The 25,166-nt window shown below is 35.0% G+C and overlaps 1 long non-coding RNA gene across 3 annotated transcripts in view; it reads right to left on the minus strand.

Annotated features, from left to right (window-relative positions):
• Positions 1-25,166, minus strand: part of LOC101750820 — a 571,434-nt gene that overhangs the window by 160,761 nt on the left and 385,507 nt on the right. For all 3 annotated transcript variants that reach the window (XR_006940028.1, XR_006940027.1, XR_006940029.1), the window contains one exon: positions 16,678-16,735. This is a non-coding gene — a long non-coding RNA (uncharacterized LOC101750820). The remainder of the gene's footprint in view (positions 1-16,677; positions 16,736-25,166) is intronic.

The raw sequence follows: 25,166 nt of genomic DNA on the forward strand, positions 1-25,166 counted from the left end.
ACATGCCAATAATAATAATAATAATAATAATAATAATAATAATAATGAAATAGTTCCAGTGTGTGGTCATTTCTATTCAGTAATATATTTTATAATTATCTGAAGACCCATTTCAACCCATTTCAAAATGCTAGAGGCAACAGTAGGCTACTTATGATTTTTTTCCAACTGAACAGCTTTACTATACAATTCCAATAACTGTCAGTTCTATCTAATAGCAGAAGAACTCTTCCATTTATTAAAATCTGTGTATTTTGCTGATCCAGTACATGCTCTTGACTACCTTCAGTTTTATGGTTTGTCCTTCCCCCAAGACATCTAATGGGGAACAGCAAATCAAATTTACCCCATTATTCACTCTAAGTCTGTAATCAACTGAATCTGTTATTTCCTTCATGCAGGTATTTAATCTAATCCAGGCTAAGTTTTAAGCATACTTGCTCCTGTCGTCTCATGTCATCCTGCTGTATGATTGCAGCTTTGCATTCCCCATGGCCTCTTTATTCCTCTGTACTGCACTACATTTCTCAGGGATCAGGAGAAAATCAACAATGAGAAAGTCACTCGTGGAAATAACTGATAAAATGTTCTGGTGATCTGCATAGGAATTGAATTTCACTATTTGAGAAACTCTGCACTATCTGTTTTGGCATTACAAGACTTTACATTACATTGCTTCATTAGTCATGAATTTTGATCGTCGTAGATCCAATTAGTGAAAGTATTAGAGAACTTGTTGAGAAGCAGTCTCTGTGCAGCAGCCTATACTGGAATCCTCAACAATGATTAATCAGAAAAAAAATATGCTCTGGAAGTGGCAGGGTTTGGATGCTATAGAAAAGAATCACAGAAAAATATAGTGGTCAGAATGTGTTCTCACCACACTTTAGTTTACACAAACTAGGCTTCTTCCTCAACTGTTTTTATTTTCTTCCCTGGAAAAGCACCATCGAACAAGTCATGTAACTGAATTTTATAACTGGTTCCCAGGTAAGCTTCTTTTGCCCCAAACTCAGCTGGTATTACAATTTCTCAAATGAAGAGCCAACACAAAATTTAGGAGAATATATTTGTCCCGATATTTTTGAAATCTACATTCTCTATATTCCTGGCCTCAAGTCATGCTTACTTTATAAGCTTTTCTTTGCATACCTGGATGAACAATGATATGAGAAACTGAGAGTTTCCAGTGTGGATATAAGAACAATTAAGTTCCTAAAGTTGTTTAAAGATAACTCATTTTGCTGACACAACATATGCCCATAAGGGATTCAGAATATGATAATAATAGGAAAGAATTGACTACTAAAGTTGCATTCCTACTAGTAATATCTTCCAAGCCAATCTGCACTAAGTTGCTTACTTCCTTTCATCCTTGCTTGGATTCCTAATTCTACAGAAATATGAGTACAGAAAATTTAAACCTGCAAGTTTCAGATAAAGAAATTGTAGGTGTGATAACAGCCAAGAATGATCTGCTTCACAAGAAAGCTGCACACAAATTTTTGTTGAGGAAAAATAAAGAACAAAATCAAGCACACACTGTTCTCTTCAGCTCTTCTGTAGCTGCCCACAAGGAAGTGACTGGGATAATTTTGATTCCCTGAACAAAAAATGTCATCTGGCTGCAAAGAGAGCTTCCTAAGAGGGAAATTAAGAACACAAGACCATGCAACCTAAAGACAGAGACAGATACTATAGTTATTCGTATGTGTAATAAAGCTTACATCTGGTTGTCTACCATACCAGCAAATTGTTGCTACCTATACTGATAGCCTTGATTCCTGCTTCTGATTCTTGTCTTCATTAACGTACGGCAACTTAGAGTTTCCTCACTTAAGCTCAAGTCTGCATATGGGGAGGGAAATCTACAACAGTGATTCTAAGAGTAAGATTTTGAAAGACCTTGACAGGTTTTTCCACTTCAAAGGTAAATGTGCTCTGTCTGGAACTGATTCAGTCATTCAAAGTGGTGGAAGTCTTCAGCTAGCTGTCAGATGGTTAGGAGAAAAGACCACGTCAGGGAGCTATAATTGGAAAAGTTAGATACCCACACAGGTATGCACAATGCATCTGTTGGGGGGGGGAGGGTGGTGAGGAAGAAATTGTCTTTGTAAGACAGCAAGACTGTGGTGGCAGTTGTACAAGATTACTTCCAGAACGCTCATTCAGATTGGCTTTGATTTAGCTAATCCTAACAAAGGCCTGCAAAGCCAATTATATAAGCTATAAAAATGACTAAATGCATCAAATCCCACACAGTGCTGGCATCCAATCAGCATTTTTATTCAGTTAACCAACCATCTTAATTTTTTCAGTCAGAATTAAACAGATCGTGTTTGATGATATTTAGTCCTACTCTGTATTTTAAATGCTGCACTGTGTCAGGCTGACTGGATTTGAAAAGTTAAATCTGAATCATTGTGGTGTGCCATATTTCATAATGTATGTACATATGTATATATATTTTAGAACATACACTTCATGCAACAACTCTGTTTTTTCATACTTTCTTATTCAAGTTCATAACTACAGCAGAAGAAATAAATGTATACTAGATTCAGGCAATAATTGAAATCTTTGATTTACTCTTAAAAATGGAAGATTATTCTTGAAAGTCGCTGCTTTACAGATTAAATGATAGCTGAAAATGTGATGCATACACTGATGTTTCAAACTCAGGGTATTCATTTAGTCGAATCCAGTGTCATCAGCTGAGTGACTGAACTAATGTAGTAAAGGGAAAACACTTTTTTAATGCATAAATCCTCTTTCCAAATATTTGCATTTTTTTCATTGAAAAATATCTTAAATAGAAATAATCAAATTTTCTCCTACATCTTGAAAATATGTTAGCAAAATAAGACAGGCTATGAGTATACAGGTTTCATCTCTTATGTAAAAATTAACTGTGATATAACCAGCTTTATCATTCCATCATTAGTCGCCTCTTTTTCTGCATAATGAAAAGTTAGCTCAAATATTTTATGAAGTTTGCTTAAAGTTGAAGCCAGGAAAATCACAGTCAGGAGGCAGAAAGGTTCCTTTATTTTCTTCCTATAATCTTTCAGAGCCAAGCAACAATCTAAGTGCCTAGGAACTAACACCCAAAGTAATTTATGGTTCTGAAATGGCAAAATAAATAGAAATAAATAGCAACTGAAATTACACTAACACTGCCAGACCTTTCTCTCCATTCATTTCACTTGAATCCTCAGGCACATAACTCCTTAAATTATTAGATCAGTACATAAGTCAAGAAGTACTGATAACTGTATGTAGAAAAATGAGGGAATTTTTCATTTCCAAGACACAAAAACAAGAAGCCAGCAAAGATCAACATGATTCCAAGGATACAGGTAATAGACAATACACAGTCTATGTACAAGAGTCATAGTGCATGCATAGTGGTCTAACACATCACAAATGGACTGTAAGTATACCGGTAAGAAAGCTCAAGGAAAGTTAAATAATTCTTATAGTTCTAGTGGTTTACATACCTCAATTTAGAATACCACTATCCAAACAAAATAAAGAATAAAAGCATACTTTGAGAAATTGTTTTCTAGAAAATCTTTAAACGTGAATTAACCATGGGACAAATGCTGCATCCGACTCTTCATGCTGTGCTACCAACTGGTTCAGTTTCTCTGCATATTTTTAATTTCTGAGGAAGTTTTAATTGTGTTCACACAAACATGGATATAGTGTCCAAAAGTCTTGGACCTTCTCTTTCACATCTATCTTCTTCAATATAAAATAAGAAAAGACACTACCACTGGTAAAGATGCCATTTTCTGATCAAAACCTACGCTTTACTTATTTCCTATTTATTCCGTTTGGAAGTCACTCTGATGATAATTTCCCATTGCTAGCTGGGAACAATTTTAATCTGTATACGATCTGTGTGATGTGCTGCCAGTGATGGTTGCAAACTATTCTTTCCTCCTGTAAAATTCTAGGGGTTACTGCTATGGAACTAAGTAAATAAAACAATGTACCGTGAACCAAAACCAGAATAATCATAGCATGTGTCCTGATCTATCAACACATATGAAGTTCACTTCTTTTCTTAACATTCTATAATGCTTAGGAAGATCTTGAGAAAAAGTTTTAGATGGCACATACCAAAATGTTAACAAAACATGGAAGGGACACAGCCTTACAAATTTTGAGCATAAAATTAAAATTATCTGTAATTTTCCCCACCAAAATGAACTCCTAAATAACCACATGACTGGACAACTTTAACACTGACAAAGGGATATAAATGACAAAAACAGACTTTGGGAAGCACAGCAACAGAACTCAAAGAAAATTATAATCATTAACTATCCAGATGGTGCATTTACTGTTGCTTAGTTTTGGATCATGAATTAAGCACTAAAATCATTAAGTTCTTGATGATCTGCATATTTAAGGATAATTTGTCTTTTCCAGCTGATCCCAATGTTAACCACAAAAAGTGAACAAATATGTTTCCTTTTCATCCCCACCCCCGTCTTGTATGAATCTCTATTTCTGCAAACTCTGACTTCAGTATTTGGTTTCAATTTGGCCAACTGGTGAAAATGATGGTCTATTTATACAGCTGGTATGTTAGAAGAAATTTTGCAAAATTTCACTGTATAGATCTTTAAATTCTTTAAAATCTTTTCAGCACACAGCTGATAGCTGCAGACACAAGTGACCAAGATAGGTGAATGCAAAGGAAAGATCTATGACTGGATAGGCTGAACATATGAGGGCTGCTCTGAAAGTAAGGCCTCCTATTTTATGATGTTGGCCCATGATGTCGGAGGCGGATGTTGGTGCTATGGCAGGAGAAGCTGAATCTTCCCACAAATATTCCATTTTATTGCCATGTGACAGATGGCAGCAGAGGGGCAGTCTGACCAAATGATATCTGATATGGAAGTGCATATGAAACAAAGGTGTAAAATTGAATTCCCTCATGCAGAAAAAATGGCACCCACTGATATTTATCAACACCTGCTGAATGTTTATGGAGACCAAACACTGGATGTGAGCACAGTGAGGTGAGGTAGTGGGTGGTGTGTTTCAACAGTGGTGACTGTGGGTCACTTCTGCTGGTGTAGATTTAATGAGCATGGCACTTAGGCTCTTGTTCGTTGTTGGCAAAAATGCAGAGCTAGTGGTGGTTCCTATGTTGAAAAACTGTTCTGTAGCTGAGGATTTTCTCTATCAAATAGTGTCACTATGCCCCTTGTATCTGTTGTCATTTCCGTGGAAATAAGTAGGAGGTATTACTTTTGGAGCGATCAACATGGGTTATACTAATACTAGTGTAATTTCCTTAGAAAGTAAATTCTTCTTATTATAAGAATTATAATAATATTATTAGTAAGAATAAAATTCTTATTATAATATAAATTAAACAGAATATTCACTGTTAGAATTTACAGAAGGTAAATGCTCATTCCTAGATTGTAAGAGAAATCTCTCACTAGAAAACATAGTGATTCACTGTTGTCAAAACCAGCCTAGCAAAAAATATAGGAAATAACCTATTTTTATTGCTGTTAAAATGTTGGATACAGACCATCCTCACAATCCTCTAAAGGATTCCAGAGATAACAGCATAGGAAAGAAATTCAATACTATGTAGAACCCTCAGCAGCTGCATCTGGTTTTATGCCCATTTTCCTCATCTTTTCTAGCATAATGTACAACTAAAATTCATACTTATTTGACGTTCCATCTGTTTAGGCACATTCTATAACTGCTCAGTCTGATAATGCTGACACACACTGCAGCCAGCATAATCTTAAGGACAAATAATAAAACACTTTTTTTTTGTAATTAAATTATCAGTTAATTGAATGGTGACGAACATGGGCATTTAAGTGAAAAAAGTCTTACAATGTGACAGATCTGCAAGAATGTCATGGTTTCTGTTGGATTTCTTTTTATACTACTGATTTCCACAACAAATATCCAAATATTTATTCAAAATTAAAATCTGTATAAGTTTCCCTTTTTCGTTAGAGGAAAAATACTGAAAACCTGTTCTGAACTTTACGTAAGTTACCCATTTACTTTTTGAGTGTTTGTAACAATCAAACGTATCTGCCCATAAAAAACACATTTTACTTAGCATCTTCTACATACCTCCTGCATCTATCTTGCAATTTTATTAAAGAAACAACAAAAACTATTCTAATATTACCCACTGCAAATGGAACAACATCTGAATGATCATGAAACAGCACTCTAAATAATTAAACAAATATCCTGGAAATAAAAAGGAGTGAAAATCTTTTTGTCTATTCTTATTTGGTAGTTAACAGAGACTGTACAGAGGACATTTCAAAAGGTTTTTAAACTGAACTTATAACTCAGATTTTGCTAGTTGAAATTAGCAAATGTTAAACACAACAGTAGATAAATTCACAGTATGTACTTCCTTCTGGGAGCAGCATATTTACTCTATCACTAAACAATACAACACCTGTAGAATAATACTTTTTAATGTTAGCTGTTTATATTTTGAAAATATTTGTTTTAAATTTCTTCAGTTATAGAAATGAATAATATTACCTAAAGTTTCTCTGCTAAATAACATAGACGTTATTTCTTTTTCTTTTTTCTTTTTTTCCTAAAAATGTAATGAGCCTTTCATTTTGCTTACAGTAAAATACAAACTGATACAGTTGCCCAACTTTGCATCATACCCACGGGGCAAGAAAAGATTTGTAAAAAACTTATTATACAATGAATAATTTAAAAACAACAATATTAAATGATTTTGTTGCACCTTTATGTTGACACAGGAAGCATTACCGTAATTTTTTAAAGCATTTGGGTTGTAACAGAATAAATCGAATTCATTCTGCAACACCTTTCTCTGTGGTTGCTGCATCTTAAAGGCAATACAGATACTTCTAACTTTTTTTCTTGAACCTTTCTGACAACTTCCTAGGTTTAGCCTAGGGGGATTTCTGCCTCTCTGCTACTCTCTAAACCCATGAAGTTCTTCTTCAAAAAGCAACAGTTACTTGGGAACAGCATGCCTTTTCTACTGCTTCTATTGCTCCCCTAAATGTTACTGATATTTGACATTCTGAAGTCTTGAATATATAGTTTGCTGTAAGTTTTTGTGCTTCAGTAAGACAGTCATCCTTACTGAAAGTCTACCATCAAAGCATTTTGCTAAACAATTTTAAATCCCTTGTAGATCCTAGATGCTCTTTTTGTATTAAAGTGTTTGCATTTGCTTCTCTGGAATATCTTGGAAATTTAATACCACAAGGAAAAGACAGAATTTATAATATAAGAGAATCATGTTAAAAGATTTCCAGTATGGTATCATAGCTACACAGAATCTATTCCAGAAAACAGATGACCTATAAAAGTCCCTTCCAAAACAAATGATTCTATGATTCCACCTGTAGCACGTCAGTTGACCTCAACAGATTAGCACTGAAGACAGCCTCGAGCTGCTTGAGAATCCGTGCCGTGAATACTTTTAGTCTGAACGTTACAAGATTTTTTAACAGTCAGAACAATGGAATTGAGGCAGTTTCTCCTCAGAAAGAGGAAGACTCTAACACAGTTTAAAAAAGGCATGATATAGTTGCTTAAAATAGAGGGATTAGACTGAACAACCCAGAAGATTTCTTCATTTGTAATTTTCCAAGCCAACCAATAAAAACCATCATCATGTATTACATTCTCCATTACCTACTGATTATCCAAAAGAAATCAAGCCATCCTTTTCCTGCTGTTCCAAGTAGGCTCCCACAAAATGATTATTTATTTTCCTTTTTCTTGAAAGAGGTTCTACCTCATCATATCATACTTCACTTTCACCATATTCAAAAGTGTTCTATACATCTTATATGCCTGATCTACTTGTTTTTTTTTATGTTCAGCTGTAATTTATCTATTCTCTATTTAATCCTTTACTCATTCCTTCTTAATTCATTTATACAGCTTTTTAGCCTTTGAACCATTTTTTCTCATTCTTACTTCTGTCTGCTTACTGCTGCTTATCCTTTGAAGACTCCCTGTATCAACATATCCTCTAGTCTGTCTTTACACAGCGTAGCTATAGCAACCCTTTTCCAAATAAACACTTCATGATTACATGTTTTTTCTTTAAAAACTACACATAGAATGCTTCCTAAATAAATAGGTTTTTGTCTTTCAAAACTCATATATCTCCAATTATACCAATGCTGTAGATCACAAAGGCATTCCAAGGTCTAGCTCATAGGACAGAATTGCAAGGAAAAAGTGTTACTTTTCATTTACTTTTTAGTAAAGCTTATTTTTGTTATGGAAAAAAATATTCAAATTGCACCCACAAACAAAATACAATAATGTGGGTATAACCTCACTTGAGTTTTATACTATGTTACAGATGCAGGTTCTAAGCTGCTTCGTTCAGATTTGAGCCTGAATTACCAATTCGTCGATTTCTGCAGCCAACTCTATTCAGTTTTAAGGACAAGATAAATCAAACCAAATTTTCCCATCTCTATTTTACTTCATTCTGGAAAATGATGAAAATAGAAAAACCTATGATAACTGTGTTTAAAGCACAGAATAGAACAGTCAAATCTACCTGAAGTCACAGTTGTTAGGAGTCAGTAATTCACATTAGAATTCAATTTCATTTCTACAAGAATATTATTATACTATTCAGATGGTTATAGAGTAACGTCACATTCTAAGATCCATAGGGAAGTAAAGGAGAACTATTTCACCAGGAAGGCTCTTCTCCTTTTAACTGTTGTACCTACTGAGTTATTTCACTGTTGTACAAGAAAGTGAAAGGACCCTTTATCACAACATACCATCAAGTCAACTAAAAAAAAACAAAATCTATAAAATTAGATGAATAATATGGTAATGTTCCAATAGTAACAATCAGTCAATAGTAATTCTATTAAACTCATCAAATCCTAACTAGGTTAAACCTGGTAACAGAGACATAAAACTAGTGATACAATTTAATATTTTCTCATTTAATATTACCTATAATCTTCTCAAAACAAAGAGTGCAAATCACATTGTTGGTTATTTGATATTTTTATATCATCACTAGACTATTTTTTTTCTCTTTTCATTAGTTAATGGTATCAGCAGGTAGAATTTGTTAACTCTAGATGCTTTTCTCTACACTTTTATCAGTAAAATTAAATCTCTTCTCCCTCTAAGAACTTAAATAAGAAATGTACTTGCTTTATCTGAATATTTGCCTCTTTCATGTCACTAGAAAACAACTGACGTGGACAAGCCAGCATTCTGCCATGTCAGCGCACAATGTTCAGATGGGCATCATGGCTGTTCAGAACCCTGACCAAAATGATGTGTTTCACTTTACTAGCCCTGCTGACAACAGGAAACAGACTGCCCTTCAAATTGCACTTTCTCTGCCACTTTCAAAAATTTGATAAATATCACATCATTTGACCCATGATTAGCTATCAGTTCACTTCCTATATATCATCACACAAAGTGTTGAAAAAAAAAAAAAAAAGACAAGCAACTAATAAAAAAGCAGTATTTCTTGCTTTTCATGAAGTCAAGTATCTAAGCTCAATTAGCAAAATTTCTGTAGGTGATACTTGACTGTAGAACAGGGTAATTCTTTATTCTTTCAGTATTCATAATTAAATCATTAATCACATTGTTCAGCAGTCTCCATTTACTACATATGACAAGTACATTTTTATTGCAACATGGACTTCTCTGGCTCTGTCAACAAGTTTTAGTTACAATTTCCATTCTAGTCTAATTCAGTAAATTATCATACACATAACTCACTTGGATCTTTTCCTGAACTGATCTGTTCATTCCCTGCAGACCACTTTCAAACCCAGTGAGTGTCAGAAACATTCACTTACTGTGTGGAATTTTTGGCACAATCAAAAAGTTTTTACAGCTAATTGAAATAATTGCAAAGAAATGACATGTAATTCTTGCAGATAGAGAGCTACAATTTTTACTGAGAGTAGCTCTCAGACTGATATTGGTAAGAAAAAAAAAAGTATTTTTTAAATTGTGTTTAAATACTGAGAATCCATAATACTTTACAAAATCAGCAGTGGAAGCACCTTTTCTGCAATTTTGCCACATATTCAAAATCATCAATACATATATATATATATATATATATATTACGGCAGGTAATGTTAGTGGTTTGGAAGGAAATAGAGTTTTAAAACACCCAAGTGTCCTGAGAAGCACATAAATTGGGTAGTTAGGGCTATCATTTCCAAAGAGCCTAAGGGAGTTACATCTGCACTTTCATTGGCTTTTATTATAGATGACTGACTAACTTCCAATGAATATTTCAAAAAATAACTTGAAAGTAGCTCAGTGTGAAAAGAAAATGGACTGGACTTCTCAAAACCTCTCTGCTAGTTTCTCTTTCTTCCGTCTGCTGGGGCAGTAACCTGAGACACGCTATACATTCAGGGCAGTTAGACTGTGATGACGTAGCCCTAAGAGCAGCTGTGGATATAATGAAATGCTATTTACTATATTATTCACAAACACAGCACACAAACAGATGCCTGTGTGCTGCATGAATGAAGATAAAGTATTTCAACAGTTACAAGAAAACTAATACTTCTGTTTTCTGGCACTTCTACAGAAAGAGAACATGAGAACATGAGTGTATATTCCAGCAGCCCAAAATGAAGACAAATAACTTCCCCCCCTTTTCTCCCAGAAAACCAGAAACATTCATTGTTTGGAACATGCTAACTTTGGGTTAGGAGATTTAATCCTACCTTTTTTCAAAATAGTCTGGACTACAACATCAAGGTAAGCATACCACAGGATTACCTGACTAGATTTTTCAAGAATTTTCTTACAAACATAACTAATGTAAGCTGGAGAAAAATAAATCTTTACCTAACTTTCTACATTGTTTTTTTCATTTAGTAAGTCATAATGAAAGATATGCTAATATTGCAAGTAGGAAAAAGAACTCAATTTCATGGTTCTTTATTTAGGTGTTATTTAGGCAATGATCTATATGTGGACTAACTCCCTGTAAAGAGGTAGAGAAATATCGCTATCCTAGCTATGATACATTGCCTCAATCACTTGTATGCTGAAGTATCAGTCAAAAAGAGCATCCTTTGTCTGTCAAAGTCAGCTTCCTGTGCTCTAGCTTATCTGGAAAATATGTCATGTATTCCTTTTCCTTTCTATTTTGGATTACATATCCAGTGTCTCTCATTCATAAAGTACAGTACTGAAGTGCTGACTGCTTTGAAGATTTTTCTTAATTCTAGGCTGACTCAGAGCTTCCTGGGGTAAGGACTGCAATATTTAATCAGCAGTCAGCTGTCAAACTTTGTCAAGAAAAAAAGCACAGCACTTTAAACTAACAGCATTTTTATTAAGTCTGTTTCAGCATTTGAACTGCTTGATTCAAACTGGAAGCTGTTTAACAAAGCACTATAACAACTAACCTCATTAACCGTTTGTTGGATTAGTCTGAAACCAGCTGGGGTATAAGAATGAGGAGAGCAAGTACAGAATTGGGCGACATGAACAAATTACCCCAGAGGTGGTAGAGGCCCAAAGAGGAAGCTGAGTGGCGTTCATTTAAGAGATGGAGGAGCCACCAACTTCAGCGTGACTAGATCACCTTATCTTACCTTGTCACTTCTGATTGGCAAATATTAAGCAATTTGATACTGGGCCTTTATCACAACAGAAGTGAAAAAGAATTTATATTACTCTTCTAAGTGCATCCCTGCTAGGGACATCTGTCCTACCCTAACAACAGGCATCATACAGATCTGAACTTTATAAAATTATGTTATTAGACTTCACTGTACCTCAATACCTTCCCTAATTCTAGTGCTTCAAAGCATATACTTCTTGCTAACAAGCTCAGCTTACCTCCTCCCTATTTTGTAGGGGCATCTTTGGGCACACAGTATTCTTAGACGTAGTTTCTCTGTACTTCTTTCACTATTCTTTAGAACCTAGCCCTTTTGGTTATGATTTAAACTGGAAGAGACAGCTGACTCAATTGACCAGTGTTTCTATTTTTCTTCATATTTCTGCTTTTTACATAGTCCTACTTCCCAGTATCTATTTTCAATACAAAATTTGTCACTCCTTCAAGGTGAAGAAAGTATCAATTTAACAACAATTACAGCGTAAGTATTTCTCCCCTCGTGGATAGAATGAAGGAAAATCCGTATACCGTTAAATACTAAATTAAAAAGCTTCAGCAATATGGGAAACAGCTTAAGGTTAAAATTCTCACACCCATTGAAACAGCTACTTACAGTGTGTTATCAATTTCAAAGAAAATATTGAAAGGACTTCCTCTGCCACAATGCATCTCTGAGGGCTGAATATATTTCATTACACTTAAAGCACACGAACAATGACAATATTATGCTGAATTTTTACTTGATAGGGAGCTTAGCTGAATCTGCCTCAAGCAGCAAGTAAATTATCTTTTATCTCCAGTCAATGTCAAGTACATAGCACTGCAGAGAACAAAACTACTGTACAGTTTGCAAAAATAGTACTCTGTTATGATGATACCAAACCACTGAATATCTGCTTGTATTTTCTTCCTCCTTCAGGGTTAATAACTTATGCATTTAGGGAAAATATGCATTGTACTGTGCTATACTTGCTAACTCTGTGAATGAAAAGACTGTTCACCAGAACAATCACTTCTTAATTCACCCAATTCAGCCTATGGCTGAACAGACAACAATTTGCGCATAGTTTATTTGGGTATTTATTTGAAGCCCTTGTAAGACCACTAATGTTAACACTAACATGAAATTATAACAAATGATTAGGATATAGCTCACATCCAGAGAAAAAGGAAATCCTCAGTATATAACTCAAATATCTTCTCTTACCAAAACACGTGGCTAAGCTCACCCAGCAAACTGGGCTGATGTTTCCTAGAAATTCTGCATTTGATTCTGATTCATGTTACACTTTCTTGTAAAGCACATCTGGTAATAACAGATGCACCATCTTTTTTGTTTATTTATTTTTAGCCCAGTGCTTCCTTTCCTTTAATTGAAAAAAGTAATCAAGTGGATTCATTTAATTGAATGGTATGACCTTGTGCATTCAGCAAAGATTTAGCCTTTTATTGTTATTCCAACCTTGGAAAGTGATTAGCTGTTACCTTCCCTAAGATAGAAGCCTATCAACTGCAAATCAAACTCTGGCACCTGTTTATAATAAATCAAACTTGATTAACCATATTCTCCTTTCATTTACACCAATGTAAAACCAGGAGTTTTAACACCGATCTCTACTAAGCTGAAACACTTAACCTACAACTACAACCACATCCAACAGCATGGTCATGATGTGAAGAAATTAAGGGATTTTCCTCCTTTCAGTTAACTTTGGAGGCATTGAATGAGAAAAAAATGCCCATTCACGGAATTTCAGAATGTTACTGACATTTTTTGCAAGAGAAAAGGAAGCTGATAGCCCCCAGAATTCCATGAAGGGTACATGTAGGGGAAGATGTTTCAGTAAACTAAGAAGTTTCAAGGAAAGCATCTGTGGCTGAACAAGCAAATTTTCAAAATTCATAAGCTGCATATTCTCATTCAATTTCAAGGTTTTAACTTCAAAAACATTTACATTTTCAAATAATGCATATTACATGTTTCATCTTTATGCATCAACATATATAGATAGCATTTGTACAGTTTTAATTTTATCAGTTATAAAACTTTCTATATCTCTTAATCATCACTTATTAATATACATATTCTTTGTTACAACTTTTTGCTCTAAAGGAAATGCTGAAATATCAGAACGACGCCCATGAGACCAAAAAGAGTCCTGCTTGCTTACTGCTGAATCTTTTATATTATTTCCAAGCACTCTGAAGAGTATCTTTGCTAAACTAAGTTTACCTTCAGGAGGGAAGGTGTCAGTCATACTGCCTAATACAATGCCCTGTCACTGTAAGGCAAGTAACAATGAGACACAAGACACGCTGTGCAGGTCAAGACGTATGGCAAGACAAAGACGTTGAACTCAAAGCCTGCATCTCAACAGATTAGATTCACAAATTGGATTGGGAAACTCTAGAAGTGAACTATTTCTGATGCACAGCAGGAAGGAGATGGTGACTCATTGTTCTTTCCTCCTTACTTTGTGTCCTATGTCTTAGTTTGTAAATAACTAAAATAGTTTAAGTTTGATTCAAACGTGAGCCTGAGACAGAGAAGGCAACAAAACAGTGGAGTTTCTTGACACCTAGTGTTGCCTTTTTATATGAAATGTGATAAAGAAATTACTTAGTAGAACTTCCCAGTAAGAGAGCATTATGATAGACATGGAATCAAGTTCTGGAGAACATGAGCACAAAGCTTTTTTATTATATCATGATTAGATAAAAACTTTCAAAAACTGGTTATGGCGTTCAGTGGTACCAGCAGATGGGACATATCCCTGAACTGACCTTCCATCCTCTAGTACAAGACTCATTTCTGGAAGACCACTGAAAGTTAGACAGTTTCTTTTTTGGTTGCTTCGAATTCTAAGTATCATGAAATCATAGAATATTCTGAGTTGAAAGGGATAATATTGACTCATATTCAACTTGCTGTCAGCCAGAACCACCAGATCCCTTTCTGTGAGTCCACTTTCCAGCCATTTGTCCCTCAGTCTGTATGCATATACAGAGCTGCCCTGTTCAGGTGCAGAATAGCACTTGCACTTGTTAAAATTCATGCAGTTGGTGATTGCCCAGCCCTCTGGTTTGTCAAGGTCTCTTTGCAAGGCCTCTCCACCCTCAGGGAATTCAACATCTCCTCCTAAATTCAGTACCATCTGCAAACTTACTTGGTATGCATTCAAGTCTTGCATCAGATCACTAATAAACATGTAACAAGTCAATTAGCTAGTGAACACACTACAAAAAAGGACCTTATCCTTGCAACATGAAATCGTCATCTGATTTTCTTTTTACAAAGAAATATTTTTTTGTTTGTTTGTTACCGTGAGAGAAGGAACATCAGAAAGAACAGTTAGAAATTTGAACCCAAAGCTGGCAAGTAGTTTCATCTCATGGTCACTTTCAGAACATTTCCCATATCTAACAGAGATGTTAATGAACTCTAGAGGTCCTTTGTGACACTTTTTCTATCATTTTCAACAGTTACAGACAAAAAAAAAAATCTTATTGAAGTCCTAAGTGATTCCTTGGAGTGTCTCAAGAATAAATTCTACAAAATAATTTGACTTTGAGGAATCTGTTTCTACTTATGTTTTTAGTATCCAAGTTCATAGGATTTTGATGTGCCAGGACCTATTTAAACTCTGAGTAGGTTCAATATACAACCATGTTATGGCATGTTTCTCTGGGAAGCTGTGTATTTTGATGAGCATTTTCTGTCTATTCACCTTCAATAAAGCTTTCGCAAGTCAAAACAGTATACTGGATCTCTTAGAATCATATCTCATTTTAGTTTTCACTGAGCTTGCAAGCATTGCAAATGAAAAACAAACCCCCAACTCTCTTCTTCTCTCTTCTCCATAAAATATATGTGCATAAATAATATTTGTTACTGCTGTCTTTTGTTTTTCAAGTGTTACTGGCATTCAAGTGGCCAAGTTCAACACAATTTAGTTTATCTGGAGATGTATTTCCTAACCAAATGAACCTCCTTTTTCCCTAGCTACCAGTGCTAGGGAAACCAAACCAATATATTTACATTATAAAAATACAACGATGTTCTAAGCCTCAAGCAAATTAAAAACTCAGGACCATCTATTACGTACTACCTGCAAATTATTCCCTGACATTTTTACACGCTAATGCAAAAAATCACATTATTAACATATTTAGGATTGGGAACAAAACAAATTATATTATTCTTCCCCAGATAAAAAGCTACACCCGCAGTTATTAATTCTGCACAGAAAGTGAAGTTTCAAGCCCTTGATTTCACATTAAATTATGCTCTACGTTATACTGAATTACACTGCGTTGCTCCTTCAGGCTCCCAGGCAGGCAGGCAATAACTCAGATTACCCAATAGCCTGGTAAAGCCTTTACTTCTTGAACTTGTTTTGTACCTCACTACGCAATTGCTTCTTTTGTCTCTCTTAGTAATTTGGAATAATTTGGAATGCCCTCAACGTGCAAGAGCAAATATAAGATAAATAACTATACTGCCTGCATGACCCACGCTTCCCTCAGCTCTATGTCTGTATAGAAATCCACCTGTTGTTGAACCACACAACACCATGACCACTGTAGGACAACAACGGGAGCTATTTTAGCTCTCTACGTGCAACTGCAGGGCAAGTCTTAATGTGAGTTCAGATCAAGTGCTTTTCCTCTTTTCTTTGCACATGAAGAGTCTAGAGAAGCAGAGTTGAGAGCTATGCATGCAGGTACAAAGGCATCTGTAGATTCTTTGACAATTTTCAAATATCCTTGTTGCTGTTGCTAGGAGTGTATATCAGCCTGCATTACTGAGCAAGCATTGTTTCAGTACACTTGAATGTATATTAGTGAATTAACTTAAAACATGGATTCATAGATTACACATTTCCCTAGGGAGCATTTCTCAAGATATTTTGCAAGTCCAATCAGACTTTTTTTTTTTTTTTTTTTTTAAATGAACATGAAATAAAATAGGTGTTAAAGAAAATGCAGATATTTTTGCTTACCAAGTTGAGCATTTGCACTGCTGAAGTCATGTTTCAGATGAATTTTCAACTGGTGGTCCTGGAAAAAGGAGATGGAGAGCTGCATTATTATGTAAAACTCTAAGACAACAGGGCAATACACAAAGAAAACATAATGAGGCCTGGCAAGACTACCTGCCAGCAGGAGTATTATAACTAAAGTTGGCCTAAGTTCACGAAATGACTTCCTGACCTGAAAAGCAACACGAGAAATATTTGAAATTGCCTTAGACCATTCCGTAAATGCAAATAGCCTGCACGTACTACAAAGAAAACATACAGGACTGCTACTATAAATAAATGAGGGGGCAGAAATTAAGTTTTGGAAGACAATCCATTTCACTGCAACACCTTACATCGACCGCAGAGCATTTCAGAACATGACAAAAGGCTTCTTCAGTGAAGTCTCCACATATGTAGTAATATCAACCACAGGGGGAAAAAAGCCACAAAAAAAAAAAAAAAAAAAAACACACAACGCAAAAAAACCCACAATTATTTCATACTTGCCACTTCTTAAAATTAAATAAGAGTAAATTTGCCTGAGATAGGGCTTTTAGGTCTCTGAGGTTGTCATGTTCTTTATTTCACTGGTCACTGCAAAAGATAATCACTGACTTCTCTCCTTTGTGCAAAACCAAGTGCATTGATAATTCTTAGAAAAAAATGATTTCTCAAATGAAGGACACTAATGCTCGACTTCTATACATGTCTTCCATCCTTAAAAAATTTTAACACAATATAAAAGGAACTGAATGTTAGTGTGAGCCGTCTATTAAGTACTTTATGCTAAGAAACAACACTCAAAGGGAAGTTTGGGTAAGTATCATCACTGTTCATTAAAATTAAGTGTTAGAAGGACAGAGACTTGTAACTTGACTCAGTCTGTTTCTGGTTTGGTGACGAAGTCAACCAGCCATCAGAAGCTGGGTGTTCTGCCCACAGCAAGACATATTAAAGGTCCTGTACAGAAGCTGCATGAAGTGGGAGATCACTGTTAAGAAACAAAGTCAAATCAAAGCTGTGGATGCAAAGGACTAAGTCCACAATCTGATAAAAAGCCATTGGCTTGGAAAGATACAATCACAGACCACGTGCAAAGGGAAAGCACACAGACTGGGCTGTGAGCCTTCCTTTAAGAGAGACACTAATCCCACAGCACAGGTCAAGATGGAATAAGGAAGCCAGTGAGAAGGCTGAGGACAGAATATTAGACTTTTTACCAAATTTGCAGTCAGTGCCAGAGCCAACATAAATCCACCAACACAGAACTGGAAAATTTGGGGGCTTTCTTCTTCCTCCCCAATTATTTATTAGTTTCCAAACTTTACCAGTTACCAAACTTTAAATTACACAATGCTTTTAAACTATACTAGGCTTTTAACATAATTTTTTAAGCTCCTCAATTTTAGCTTTAACATTGTTTAATCACACTTGGAGATCAACTTCCTTAGTACAATTTTCATTGTTGCTGTAACATTAACTTTTGTTTGTTGAATACGGAGGATAATGTAATAATCACTATACCATACCACACTACATCAGTTAGTCCTAGCTACATCCTTTAAACAACTACATATTGTCACCAAGGTCTTAAAATTAAGCATAACTTTTTGGTTACATAGCTTAGCAATCTAAGACTGATTCTGTACATACGGACATAGGAAAGTAGTCCTAACAATCTTTCTAGAAGGAAATACAGTTCTAGAGAGAACATCTAAACCTTTAAAAAAAAAGATTGAACAAGTACATGCAACTTTGAAAAATGATTAATCCACTTAGAGAATAACAAATTTACCAACAAGTAGATGGTTAACTATGGCAGCAAATGTATTGCCCATCAAGTATTTTATTAACATATTGGTAGAGGTATTAGTAAGTTACTGTGGCTCTTCTAGGGCTTATAAGAAAGGCCATTATGGCTACACTAACAGGAAAAAAAATTATGCATCACAGTATCTAGTAAGTCTTTTTATACTCAGTAAAGGAAACCAATATTTATTTACTGTATAAATAAAGAGCATGGGATCCTTCTCTATGCTGGAACTCTCCCTATCTGAATATCTTGTAAGTATACCAAGAAAAAAGTTAAAAACCCTTGGCAGGAAGGATTTTTGTTTAACCCTTGTGATTTTGGGGATTTTTGTTTAACCCTTGCTTCCAGTTACAACAGAAGAGTGAATTCTCCAGCTTCTCTAATATTATGAAAACACCTCTCTGGAAGACTTGAAGATATTTCAGTTGAACCACAAGGGGGAAAAAAAAGTCCTTGCATCTAACTACAATAACATCTCTCTACTGACTACATTAGTATGAGATCTTTTGTAACAGAGCCTGACTGGCGACAGTAAATAAGCTGTTGACGACGTTGATAAAATACCTGAGAGAAGATTCATTTTGGAGTAGGCAGATAGATTCATACTATAATAGCTGGTTTTACAGGATGATCTACCTTAAACAGTTTGACAAGACAAAATACAGTTTGTGTGACAATACTTATTTACTTTGCCTTTTTGACACTAACGTGAAAATAACTTAATATAGTAGGAAGGTGAGAAATGTGATTTTTCTAAAGCAATTCCTACTTCTTTATTGCCTTACAAACAGCATATTCTGAATTGCTGTTGTGATGGCATTTATTTCCTTTATGGTTATCACAGAAATGTTTGATAGAAAAGGTATATTATATTCTGTTGTACAAATGCGTAGAATTCATTCATATTCTAAAACTCATGTAGTCAGTTTATGTTAACAGCTCTTACAAACTTCTAGAAATAGCTGTAGATCTCTTCTCCTTCCTGCAGTCGGACAAAGTTATTTTGCACCTGGTTTGACTTACTACCTGTGACAAAAGGAATGGCACAATTCAATTACCTGACTGTCATGTGAACAAAACATGACCATGATTCAGATCCTGCTCAAGACATGAGTCTTATCTCCAATCAAAACTTTTAAAAAAGCAATCTTCATACTAACCAAATATTCCAGGACTAAATATCAACTGAAAACAAGCAAACAACAACAACAAAAAGAAAGAGTAGCCTTCAAAATACTGTGTCCATGGACCAGATCTTTCCATTCAGACTTCCTGGAATTACCTGGAAGTGTTGTCTGTTCCCAAACCCAGGGAATTCCTTGTTTCAGCCACACCTGAGAGGTGATTGTCCATGTATTACTTGTTCTTGCCAGGACCCTGACGTACTAATGCTTATAGAATCATTGATGTTGCAGAAGACACTCTAGATCGTCAAGTCTTACCAACCACCGAGACACTTAAGCTTTTAAGACCATTAAGCCTGATTCTCCAAGCTTGCACGTGCATTTGAAGAGCACATCTCTCCACTGCCCCCCCAGACACCTGTTACTTCTGTCCCATCAACATAGGGCTACCAGGGGATATGTCCAAAGTGGAAAACTTCTTGCAGCTCTTTTCCTCCAAAGCCTAAACAGCAACATACTATTTCAGCAGAGGGCATCAGTTCTCACATCTGCAGGCTTATAAAGGAAATAGAAAGTGTGCCAAAAGCATGCATTCTACATAAATACATCAAAGGTTTAATTTCAACGATGTAAACATATAGAAAAATGCTAAAGCAAACAATTCACAATACCTTTGAATATTTATTTTTAATCCATATATAAAAATATTTCCACAAAGAATCCTTAAGTACTGGAATGATAATCCATCTTTTAATGAAGAACAGAATTTCAAAACACAAAAGTGTTTTGTTTTTTTTTTTTTTTAATATTTAACAGTAAAATTTACCAATCTGAAAGCAGTGCTTATGCTGTCATTAATTTCATCAGCACCTTCTAGAAACTGCATGAATAAGCAGCAATTGAGAACAGCTTTGTTGAGGAAGGTTGGGGGGTGGGGAGGAAGCAAGTACCGTGAACATGGGTTATCTTATCAGGACTTTCGTATAAATCCTAATTAGCTGATCCAATGTCCTTTAATTTTCATAACAATGGTAACCCATGAGACCTACTATACACCAATTAAATCTCTTAGTAGAAACGACTTGAAGGATTCTTTCGCTTTTCTTAATTGAAATGATAGACACTACTCTGCCCTTCATTGTTCTCCCTTGACTATTAAAAATATCTCCTTGGACTTTAATGAGGTTAAAAGACTTACATATTACACAGACATATAGGATACTGCTTCTGAAAATAAATTATTTGATAAAAAAAAGATATTCTGGTGACATATAAAGAAAGTTGTTAATATAAAATATTCTATATAAAAAAAAAATCAAACTTCTGCCTTTCTAGCTTACCAGTGAAGAACTCTGTGGATTTTATATTTCTGCATACAGAAAATAAAACTCAAGACAAACTCCTCTAAAAAAAAAAAAAAAAAAAAAAAGGAATCCATATAATTCCCTGTACTGGGAAATAATAAACATAAATAATAACAGGGAGAAATCTATGCTCAGGCATTCCATGTTATTAAGATCAGAATGATCTTCACAGATCAACAGCATTCTTCAAGCAAGTTATGAACAAGACTTCCAAGACTGATATAGGCTTTAGACTGCCCAAGAAGTTGTCTTCAACATCAGTTCATTTAAAAAAATCTTTGACATAAGTAGATAAACAACTGCAGCAAATTGCATGCAAACTGCACTGCTTCACCAATTTCCCATCATATCCTAGCTAAGAACTGTTGGGGATCTTGATTTCAAAACTGGAAACAAGATTATAAAAGAAAATTACCTGCAAAGTAAAATAGAACTGGAACATAAACAAAAACAAGTTATTGCTCTTGCCATTATTCAGTTACTTCCTAAGGCATTAATCAACCATAATACTCCAGGCAGCAACTTAAGAACACCCTGCTTTTTGAGTGGATCCACTTCTGCTTCTCTTCCCGAGGTTCTGCTTGTTATTTAATACAAACAGAGCACCAAAGATGCTTCAAGGACCTCTTTAATTTTCTTATTAATATGTCCTCTAATTCTGTATTACTTAGTATGTATAGCCTTTATTTAGTTTCTTTATCTATGTGAGAATAATAATGTGCTCAAAAATTTAAAAATGACTTCACTTTCATGAGGAAAAAGGGCCCCTGGGGAGCTGATTCTTGCACTCGTTTCTCCTTCTATGTCAGAACTGAAAATTGAAATTGTGAAATTGAACAAATCACCCAGTGTTTAAATATTTTTATTGAATTTTTTGCTTTCCTACTATTTTAAAGAAACTACACACAACTGTATGGTATTGCTCAAGTAAAGTAACATTACTGAAAACCTTCTGTTATAATTGCAGTTAATCATAATTACACTTTATCCAGACAAAAAAAGTGTTTGACTCATTCCTCATTCTTCATTTGCTCATCATTGGGAAAGATCTACATGAGAAATATCAGCTACTGTCAGTTTGCTGACATTTAAACATTTAACAAGATTTTAAAGCTAAAGATCACTGTACCTCCTCCTCCTAAAGACTTGCACTGCCTTCCCACAGCTACATGTCTCTGACAGAAGCTTGATGGATTAGAATTTCTTATTGGCTAAGGTCCAGCCTTCAACCACTGCCTTATTTTAATATTACCAAGCATGCTGGAGAAACAGAAAGCTGTAGACACTAAAGACTGGTTCAATAGTACAACAGGAAGATGCTATTTTGCAGTCACATTTTGCTTTCTTGAAATAGTTGTGGATGGACAATGAGGGAGAAAGGACAGGCTAATGATCAGGCTCTTGACTGGAAGCCAGCAGTCTTGGATTCCACTTGAGCTTTGTTGCTATTACAGACATTTTCTTTCTTAATTTATTTTCTGCTTGCACCATCTAGTTCTCATTACTTCTATTTTAATTATAATTTTTTTAGCCAATCACAAGAGTACATATTATCCTTATTGTACGTTTCCATGAGTTCTTACAGCTACTGGAATAAAAATATTGAATTACCAGAAACTTTCTCTGAAGATTAATATCTATTCTAAGCATTCCATTTTATCTGCAGTTCAAGAATATAGGCTTCTGGGTCATTAACTTATCAGTTACATGTGAAAAAAATATTGGTTTATTTCAGTTGTTTTTTTTCCTGAACGCTGAAGCAAAATATTTTTCAAGTGCTAAAAATCTTTCAATTCTGGGAGCTGATTTCTAATGCATAGAGTTAGTCTGCGCTGAGACATGCATAACTCTACTTAGTTATATAAATATAACAAACTTCAAATGAAATAAAAAATAAGAATAAATGTTTATTGACCAAACATACTAGCTAAAATGATTAAAGTTTAGGAATTGTGAAGACCAGTTTATCAGGTGCCTACAGACTCCCTGAATTTCTTCGCATCCAAATAAGGAGTGCAGGGGAAATAACTCTGTAAGCTGAGTTCCAGTCCAGGATTCTGCTTTCCTGATCTGCTGTACTTTGCAGTTACTTTGCTGAACCTATTAAGCTCACCTAATTGAAGATTTGGAGTGGTACTGAAATTTAAAGATGTGCATGAACAGTAAAAATGATAACTGTATACACATTGCACAAAACTAAAACTTGGATATGAGTCTCGTGAGTTATAACAGAACTAATTACACACAAAAAATTTACAAGTAAGTTAACAATCATAAGCTTACAGTCGCAGCTTGGTAAAGTACAACTGAAAACCAGGGATTCTTACATGGCCTCATTCACATCTAAAAAACTAAGAACTCAGCTGTTTGGAAGAAATATGTCAAATTTGCCTTCTCTTTCAGGCACCCTCCCCACACAAGGAAGATTCACATCTAAGAAGTTACAAAAATGACTATGACTACATTATCTATGAAGCACGTACTGAAGAAAATATTATCTGGTTTCTGTTGTAACAATGCACTTGTACTTTCTAGATCTTAAAAAGTAAGATTAAAGAGAGAAATTAATGCTCTAGTTAAAAAATAAGCAAACTGCTATGTGTTCTAGAGAGGTCGTCACTCTTTCTGTATAACAGCCTTTAAGTTTTTCTCCATGGTTTGTATGAACAATAAGAATTAATAATGAAGAAATAGGTCTTTTCTTGGGAGGTAATATTTCACCAACTCATCCACATTCAACTGAGTTTGCATTATTTTCTTGCTACCAAAATAGTCACTTTGATAATATTGAAGAGAGAGTAAAAATAATAGAAAAACAATGTGTGGAAGTTTTCTTCCAAGCCCTAGTGCCTTTAAGTAGTGAAAGTTAACCGCTGAGCTCAGCAGTAACCGAAGGACACATGCAGTGAGCAGCTGCCTACCTTGGAATAACATGTGTTTAAAAATACTTTCTGTTCCAGGTAATTTTGTCTTCACAGTCCAATAAACCTCAGCTGCTCTCAAGGACAACACTTGTGCTACAAACCCATCTATAAAAAGGATTCCCTGATTTCCTTTAGATAGAGGCTTTTATTTTTCCACCCTCCAGTTTAAAAATCTTGGATAACAAAAATAAACACACAGTGATTATAGAAAATAAAGCAAGCAGATATTCATTTAACGAGTTGATTTACACTCAGTCATTTCTCAAGTCAATTGAATCCAGGTTGCCCCATGCTGTAACAGAATGCTTAAGAACTCACGTACATTTAAATTTTGCATAATGACCACAAGATATACTACTATGAAAGGTCAGATCTGCCAACCTTTTCAGTCTCCTCTGCACAGTTCCTACAATGTAAGCTGCATGTCAAGCCACTGCAGACTGCTAGCTATGATTTTACTTGCACGAAGAAATGCTTGGTTCGCACAGAACTGGAACAGCATTACCAGCCCTGAATTCAAGCCAGAGACTTAACAAAGACTAAGTACTGCTATCCCACGTGTATCTCCAGCTGTTTTTTGGGACCGTTATAATCAGGTACAGCACAGAGTAAGTACAAAGACTGTCAAATGTTTAAGAAATGTAAATCATCACAAACCAAGACTGCGGATGCAAGGGAAGACTGATAATGCAAGCTGCCATTGGCTGCTCAACACTCTTTGGCTGATCTTGAACTCTTTAAGAGATGCATTGCTCTTTGATATAGAACTGAGTATTAAATGGTCTTGCTCATTTTGTCAGATCAGCAATCATACCCCCTAGATTTAGAACAAAAGACATTTTCAGCTCAAAACTCTTTACATGACTAACGATTAGCCTTAAACTGTAACTATTTTAATTTCTTTTCACTTTGTCTTTGCAGCTTAAATTCCATCCCATAGGAAATGAGTCTAGCCTTTCCTTAGCTTTCAGCTTAGAAGAAAAAATTAACAGCTCAACTGCATTAATGGAAATAAGCAGCATTACACTGGATTGTTCACCTACAAAATTAAGGATAAGATTTTAAGCAGTATTTTGTGAGCTACAAAAACAGGTTTTTTCAATTCCAGTTTCCATACGTATGAACACAACCGTAAGTGTTGCTTTGTGAATTTTTCCACTTAGATAATAATAATAATTTTTTTCAAAGTGATATTTTTTTAAAAGTGATATGTGAAGCAAAGTAATTGCATACTCACTTGTAA

The sequence above is a fragment of the Gallus gallus genome, chromosome 8 (genome assembly GCF_016699485.2).
Source record: "Gallus gallus isolate bGalGal1 chromosome 8, bGalGal1.mat.broiler.GRCg7b, whole genome shotgun sequence".
Taxonomy (NCBI): domain Eukaryota; kingdom Metazoa; phylum Chordata; class Aves; order Galliformes; family Phasianidae; genus Gallus; species Gallus gallus.